An 8,281-nucleotide genomic window follows, 5' to 3' on the forward strand; every position below is an offset into this window, starting at 1 on the left:
TTTTTTTTTTTGGTTCTATATGAATTTTAGGGTAGTTGTTTCTGATTCTGTGAAAAATGACATTGGTGGTTTGATGGGAGTGTCATTGAATCTGCAGATTGCTTTTGGGAGTGTGGCCATTTTAATAATATAGGTTCTTCCAATCCACAAGCATCATATGTTTTTCCCTTTGTTTGTGTCATCTACTTTTTTTCAACAGTGTTCTGTAATTCTCCTTATAGAGTTCTTTCCTCACCGTGGTTAGATCAATTCCTAGCTATTATTTTGTGGCTGCTATAAATGGGATTATATTCTTGATTTGACTTTTAGATTGAACGTTATAGAAATGCTACTGATTTTTGTACATTTTTTCTACCCAGAAACTTTGTTTAAGTCATTTCTCAGTTCTAGGAGATTTTCTCAGAGTTTTTAGGGTTTTCTAGGTATAGAATCATATTGTCCACAAAGAGAAATACTTCATCTTGCCTGATTGTTTTGGCTCAAACTTCCAGTACTATGTTGAATGGCAGTGGTGAGAGTGGGCATCCTTGTCTTGTTCCAGTTCTTAATGGGAGTGCTTCTGGCTTTCACCTGTTCAATATGATGTTGGCTGTGAGTCTGTCATAGATGGCTCTTATTATTTTGAGGTATATTCCTTTGATGCCTAGTTTGTTGAGAGTTTTCATCATAAAGGTATGTTAGAGTTCATCAAAAGCTTTTTCTGTATCTTTTTAGATGATTGTATGATTTTGTTTTTAATTCTGTTTATGTAATGAATTACATTTGTTGATTTGCCTATGCGAACTAACCTTTCATCTTAGGAATAAATCCTACTTTATTGTGGTAGATTAACTTTTTGATTTGCTGCTGGATTTACTCAAATTTGGAGCAAACATTGGTTTGCTCAAATTTCGTTAAGAATTTTTACATCTATGTTCATCAGTGATACAGGCCTGTACTTTTCTTTTTTGTTATGTCTTTATCAGATTTTGGTATCAGGATAATCCTGGCTTTGTAGAATGAGTTGGAGAGGAGTCCCTCCTCCTCAATTTTTTTGGAATAATTTCAGTAGGATTGATACCAACATTTCTTTGTACATCTGGTGGAATTCAGCTGTGAGTCTATCATGTCCAGGGTTTTTTTTTTTTTTTTTTTTTTTGGTTGGTAGGTTTTATATTACGAATTTAATTTTGAAAGTTATTATTAGTCTGTTGAGTTTCAGTTTCTTCCAGATTCAATCTTGGGAGGTTTTGTGTTTCTGAAATATAACCATTTCTTCTAGATTTTCTAGTTTATGTGTATAGAGATGTTCATAATAATCTCTGAGGATCTTTTGTATTTCTGTGGTATTGGTTGTAATGTCACCTTTTTTTTCTGATTGTGCTTATTGGGATTTTCTCTCTTTTTTTTTCTTCATGAATCTAGCTAGCAGTCTATTGATCTTGTTTATTCTTTCAAATTGCCAACCTTTGGCTTTATTGATTCTTTGTATGGATTTTTGGGTCCCAATTTTATTCTATCCTGGAATGAATTTAGTTATTTTTCTTTTTCTGCTAGCTCTGGGGTCAATTTGTTCTTATTTTCTAGTTTTCTAGTCATGATGCCAGATGGTTAATTTGAGATCTTCCTAACTTCTTGATGTAGGTATTTAACACTATAAACTTTACTCTTATCCATGTTTTTGCTGCATCCAAGAGATGTTGATATTTTGTTTCGGCTTTAATTTATGTCAAAGAATTTTTTTATTTCTGCTTTAATTTTATTGTTTTCCCAAAAGTCATTCAGAAGCATATCATTTATTTTCCATGATGTAAGCATTATAAACATTAGTGCATTAAATTCTTCTTCTTTGGGGTAGTTTGAAAGTCTTGAAACAGAGCAAACTGTCATATTTTTCTACACTACCGCTGAATGAGGTAATTAAAAGTCCTGCAATCAAAATCCTCATCCCCTGATTCTCAGCCTATTATAATTTTCCCACAAGGTCAGACTAATGTAACAATCAGGAACATATATAAAAAGATGAAAAGTCATAAAAAAAGTTTTTTTAAAACATGTAAAAAAATTATTTAAAAAATCTATAAGTGACATCACACTAATACTCTAAAACTTTGCTAAAGATAAAAAATTACTTGGTTTGTTCAAGCTGCAGACATGTTTATAAGGTACCCAAGAAATTAACAGGTATACAAATAGTGAAAAAATTTTAGATAGGAGCATAAAACTAAAATTAACTGATTTTCTGGCAGAGTTCTTCCAAAATGTCAAGTCCACAAGAAGGGATGTGTGTCAAAAAGTGTCTGCATAGACTTGCCTCCACAGCAGCCACTCTCAGGCTGACAGCCTTTGCCCTTTTGCTCAGATAGGCTTCAGTTGTGTCAGCATATTGGCAGATACCTACTCAAGATAGGTGAAGGGAACCTGAGGGATGTCAGCTGGCTTTTTGTGCTGCACATTGATGCCCTCCAGCACCTGCTGTGAATGCCTCAGCTTTGTCAAGTTCTTCTGGACCAGCATGTCTTTCTACTATAATTCATTCCTCAGTTCTAAGAAATCCTCTTTGATAAGATTATCTGGTTTCTGGACAGATAATTGCAATCTTTTTGAAGAAAAAAACATCCTGTCTGTCTTGCAATATCCAGAAACTTCCAGATACACTGATCAACACCTTTTTGAATTTCTTCCTGATTGGTGCCATTGACATAGTTCTGACTCACCAGAGACGCAAAGCAAGCCTGAAAATATGACTTCAGTTTTTCCATCAAGGTACTGTTATAAGGTCTCAGAGAACCTGGAGCTTTCTGCAGACGCAAAGCCTAGCTGGGGAGCCCCAGTGCAGGTGGTGGAGGGGCCCCAGTGGCTGTCTAGGGAACATACATCCTAGTGGAGCCGCCATATATTGAATGAGATTTCTTTTAAATAGGCAATGGAGATGTTAACTAGGCAGTTGAATATGAATCTGACATTCAAGAGAGTAGTCCAGAACAATTACAGATTTGAGAGTTATTGACAGAGAGAAGGTATCAAAGCCAGGATTTCTCAGAGATAAGGAAAATACAGAGATGAGATGAAGATTTACAGTAAAATCAGGAGTACAATTAACAGTTGGAGGTTAAGCCTAGAAGGAAGATATAAGAAAGAAGTCTATTGAGGGAGGTAGAAGGAAAGCAGAAAAAAAGTTGAGTCATAGAAGCCAAGAAAAGAAAGCATTTCAAGAAGAAGGGAATAATCATTTTAAATGCAGTTTAAGTTTCAAATATGGTAGGGACAGAGAAGTGATCTCTGATAATTGATAGCATGGACATTATCGCAACCTTAACAAGAGGAATCTTGGGGATGTTATAGATATTAAAGTGGTGGGGACAAGTGCAAGTAAACAAGAAAATTAAAGGAATTTAAAGAGATACATAGAGCTTAATCAAAACAAAAATGGATTATACAACAGCCCCACAATAACAGCAATGAAACAAAAACATAATTTAGCAAAATAAAACAGCAAAACAACAAAGCTCCCAAACTATCTTTAGGTTACCTTTGAGCTATGTTTAAACAATTTTTTTTTTGCCACTTTCCATCCTCAAACAGTAACCCATATTCCACTCACTAAGCTCTACCTCCCTGCTGCTCTAGATTCCACTTCTACCGCTCCTGTAAACTCTCTCCACTGTCACTGATCACTGCACAATGAGATTTTATTCTCTGCACTTCTATAAAGTATCTGAAATACAGAAATCCCTCCTTAGTTATAAGGGATATGTTCCAAGACATTCCTGAAGCCACAAAAAGAAGCGAACCTTATCTAAACATTTTTTTTTCTGTACATACATACCTATGATATAGTTCAATTTATAAACTAGACACAATAAAAGATTAACCATAATAATAATAAAATAGAAATATTATAACAATATACTAAAAATTTATGTGATTATAGTTTCTCTTTCCCCAATTATCTTATTGTACTATACTCACTTATTATACTGAACTGTGGTTGGCAGTGGGTAACTGGAAATGCAGAAGACAAAACTGCAGATAAAGGGAAAAATAGTATATTAATTATAGTCTCCCAAACGTACTCCTCCCTTGTCAGCCATGACTTTCTATTACATTGTTTCTCCTTTTTATCATGTTATTCTATCGGTTGTCTCTCTTCTTCCTTCCCACAAGTACTTGACAACTTTTATCTTCCTTCAGTATTTGTACTTTCTTCGACACTAGTTGTCCTACTGACTTATGGCTTCAATGATCCTTTCAGTATGAGTCATTCATCTGGTTAAATTTCGATTCACTTTCACTTCCAAGTTCTGCACCTACAGCTCCAACTTTCATATCAACTCTTTTGCTTGGATAGCTTGTAAACAGAATGTTGCAACTCTGCTCCTCTTCCAAACTTTTTTTTAAGATGAAGAAAGTAAGCTATCATAAAGATTATGTTTTCTGTACACTTGGAAAATATTCAAGGTTCAGAATAAATTTTATGGAAATAGAAACTCCTTTGAAACTTCATGTTTTAGAATTTTAATGTTTAAATAGAAAACAGTTGTTCATGGGAATCTGAGAGCTATGTAGAAAGCATGCTTGTATAGAGTCATTAATTGGATATCAAGAAGACATTAATAATCCAAAAATAAACATCACTATGAAATTTAATTGAGGTACTAGACTTAAGACCAGAGTAGAAATATAGTTTGGAATGTGAACACTGGGCATTTAGGATATAATATTTTCATTGTGTTTTAATGTAAGAAACCATAATATATACATATATATAGAGAGAGCAATTAAGGCAATGATTATGATTTTAACTAATTAATTATATTTACCTCCAGCACTTAAAGTTACCCCGATAAAGGTTATGCAAAGTATTTTTGTTAATAGTAGCAGTTTTGAATAAATAAAAACAGTTTTAAAGAGGAAATGTTATTTAGGAGGCCATTGACGCATCCATAGGAGTTATGTATAAACCACAGGGAAACAAAGTGACCATTGAAGTGAAAACTCAGGGTGTCTGCGTGGACCTGAGACAAGTTCAATTTCATTGAATATTTATGGGTAGGATAAAGGTGAAGGTAAACTTGAAAAAATATTGTGAATAGACTTGAATTCCTAGCTCTGAAATGTGAACTTCCAGAGATAGTGAACAACCATAACAATGTCTTTTAGTTGCCTGGAAAATGAAGGGGCACAAGTGCTAGAAAATATAATTTGGCAGTGGTGCATAAAATTCATTGGTCGCTGGAGAAAGAGGAGGTGGATAATTGGTTTCCTTGTGGTGGTAGTCTACACTGAGGAAGTTACCATGGCATTGTTGCATTCCACATGGTAGAAATGGCTATACTTTGCTCAGATCTGAGCCTGCCATTTCCCATGTGAAGCTTAGAACTGTGGGGCCCATCAGAGACAAATTATTGCTCTTTGTGCATATCTAAATTCTAGTTCATGGCAAACAAATACAGTCATCATTGGTTTCTAGCCTTTTTACTGTCCAAGCCAGTATAAGGACATTGTCACCTCTTAAATTGTTTCCAATATGCCTCACTTCTTTCTGAAATGGCCACAGTTCAGGCTTTCTTTGCATAGATTATTATTGTATCTTTTGACATGTTCACAAGGATTCTATCTTTTCCTTCTGCAATTTCTTCCAGTCATTTTTCTAAAATACAAATATGATCTTCCTATCTGTCAGGGTAAAATTCAAAATCCTCACTTGATATACAAGGCCTCCAGGAGCTGAGACTTGCCTGAGGCTTTGGCCTCATCTATCTCACTAAACTACTGCATATATCAGAGTGTAACATTAAAACCTTTTTTGCAGAAATCGTTTTCTCTATTTATCATGTCCTTCCTCATCTTGTCTTTAATCTCAACACATCTTTTAAACTGTCAGCTGAAAAGTCAATTATTTAACATTTACCAAATTCTTATTGAACCCCAACTTAATGTGCCAGGCACTGTGCTAGTCAGTTTTTTGTGAATAATTTCTAGGCATTCAGACACTTCTCACTCTACTTCGTTCACATGTCTATTATCAAATTGAATTGTCAGGACTTGCGTATTTATCTGCTTCTATTACTGAACCATGTGCTTCCAGAGGGCAGACAATTTGTCTTTATCACCTAGGTGTTATTAACTCTTAACACAGTCATAGATAATCATTAAACGCTGAACAAGTGAACACATGATGTTATTTCTAAGAAATAACATTTCTTAGAAAGATATGAACAAGTATAACTTTACTTGAGCTTAGTAGAATACAAACACTGTTTCCTGAAATTCTAAGCCTACTGGGCTAGAAAATGAGTGTTTTAAAATAAATGGAACACCTGAGCATTCTAGTTAATTGGCATGAATAATTCCTGACAGAAGGTTGAATATCAAATAGTTATCACTTTACCTCTTTTTTATATATATCTATTTTGATAGAAATTAGAAATAAACCAAAGGGATGTTTACTCACAGATATCATTGATTTTCATTTGAGTGTGGATAATGAGCACTAAGAAGGCAGGTAGAGTTTCCAGGGAGTAATTGATGTTGATGTTTTGTGTTATCATGTGGATATTCTGAAAAAAGAAGAGATGCTAGACTATCATTACATGCCCAATAATTACAAGCAAGGGCCCTGTGGATCAATGATTATTTAATGGAATGCTGTGTAGCACACACTGTCATTATCTTATTCTTTCAAAGAAGAAGCAAGAATGAATGATTCTATTGAATTCATGGGCATAAAGGTCCATTTGGATTATAAACTCAATTTCCTCCTTTTATAAATGAGGGAATCGAGGGCCAAAGACATTAAAGTATTAATTCCGGGTGACAAAGAGAGCTGGTGTTAGAGCCAGGATAGAGGTCAGACATTGTAACTAAAATTTCTTCCAATTGTTTTAAGTTGCAGCAGAAGATAATACCCTGTGAACCATGAGGGATCAAGACTGGCATTATAGTAAATATTTTTAACCTTTTTCTCCTTTCTAAAATTTAAAAATTTATATTTTTAGAGACAGGATCTTGCTGTGTCACCCAGGCTGGAGCTCAGTAGCTCAATCATAGGTCACTGAAGCCTCGAACTCCTGAGCTTAAGTGGTCCTCCTACCTCAACCTTTAGAAAAGCTAGGACTACAGGCATTACATTAATTTTAAACATACTAATCAGTTATTAATTATTTGCATGTATTTATTAATCATATTGTTAATATTTCCTTGTTAAATAGCTCAGATTTGATGTAATTTTATTTTATAAATCAAGATTTCACAGATTTTATACTTTCTTTTTTAGCTCTTGAACAACATAAAATATTGGCAGCTTTTCCTTTAACTTTGTGCAGGTAACTATGATTTACAGTGTCTAATGCAGTTATTTATCTCAGGGCCATAGAATACCAGGTCTAGACTCCCTGTATTATATTTCTATTGGTTATCCTAAACTTCCTGAGAAAGTTCTTGGGAAGAGTTAGTAACAGATAGTTGAGATCCTCAGGAGCTCTGGATTAGAATTCACTAAGAAATTGTGACAAGAAGGCTACCTGATGATCTGGGAGTGGGAGAAACAGAGAGAGAGAACAAAGAAGGGAAAATAAGAGGTAGAGGAAATAAACAAAAGAAAAGCAAGGACAGTATTTAAGGAAAGGAAGGAAGGAAACCAGAATGTTAGATAGGAAAGTTAGGCCTGGAAAGATTGAATAAGTTCCTACCTGTTAAGTGTAAGATATTGTGCTAGTCATTTTCAGCTGTCTCATTTGATCCTCACAATTTCAGAACACATTTCCATTTTACAGGTGAGGAAATAAGATGCATTGAAGTTAAGCCATTGCCCAAGTCACATACTCAGTAATTTCAGGAGTAGTATTCAAACCTAGGCTTGGTATCTCTTCCTGGGGCAGAAGGAAACATACATTAAACGTGTCTCAGAGTGATAGTTCATGGCTGGTAAGGGTGGCCTTGAAAATTTAATGCTAATTACTAGATCCTCTATTCTAACTACATCCTAATTTAAATGGCCCTGTGGTCCCGGCCTCGGAAACTTCAGTGATTTTCTTACTGGAAGGGCCCTGAAAAACTTCTAAATCCTTGGTGGTTGGATTATCAAAGATTGTTTAAAAGACGTGAGAGGATTCTAGTTTCATTGGTTGTAGCAGGAGCATAAGAGTGAGAATAGCAATAATGTGAGACCTCCCTGAAATGAAGGAGCAATAGCTTTTTTCTTCTCTGGCTGCAGAAATCACTGAGTGAATACCAGTCCCAGATGGGGAGGAGTGTGTGTGTGTGTGTGTGTGTGTGTGTGTGTGTGTGTGTGTGTGTG

At 34.9% G+C, this 8,281-nt stretch overlaps 1 pseudogene; it reads right to left on the reverse strand.

Annotated features, from left to right (window-relative positions):
* Positions 1-2,209: 2,209 nt before the first annotated feature.
* LOC116561230 lies at positions 2,210-2,875 on the reverse strand (annotated as a pseudogene).
* Between the last annotated feature and the right edge of the window lie 5,406 nt (positions 2,876-8,281).

The sequence above is a fragment of the Sapajus apella genome, unplaced genomic scaffold (genome assembly GCF_009761245.1).
Source record: "Sapajus apella isolate SASKATOON/1434 unplaced genomic scaffold, GSC_monkey_1.0 scaffold28, whole genome shotgun sequence".
NCBI lineage: Eukaryota > Metazoa > Chordata > Mammalia > Primates > Cebidae > Sapajus > Sapajus apella.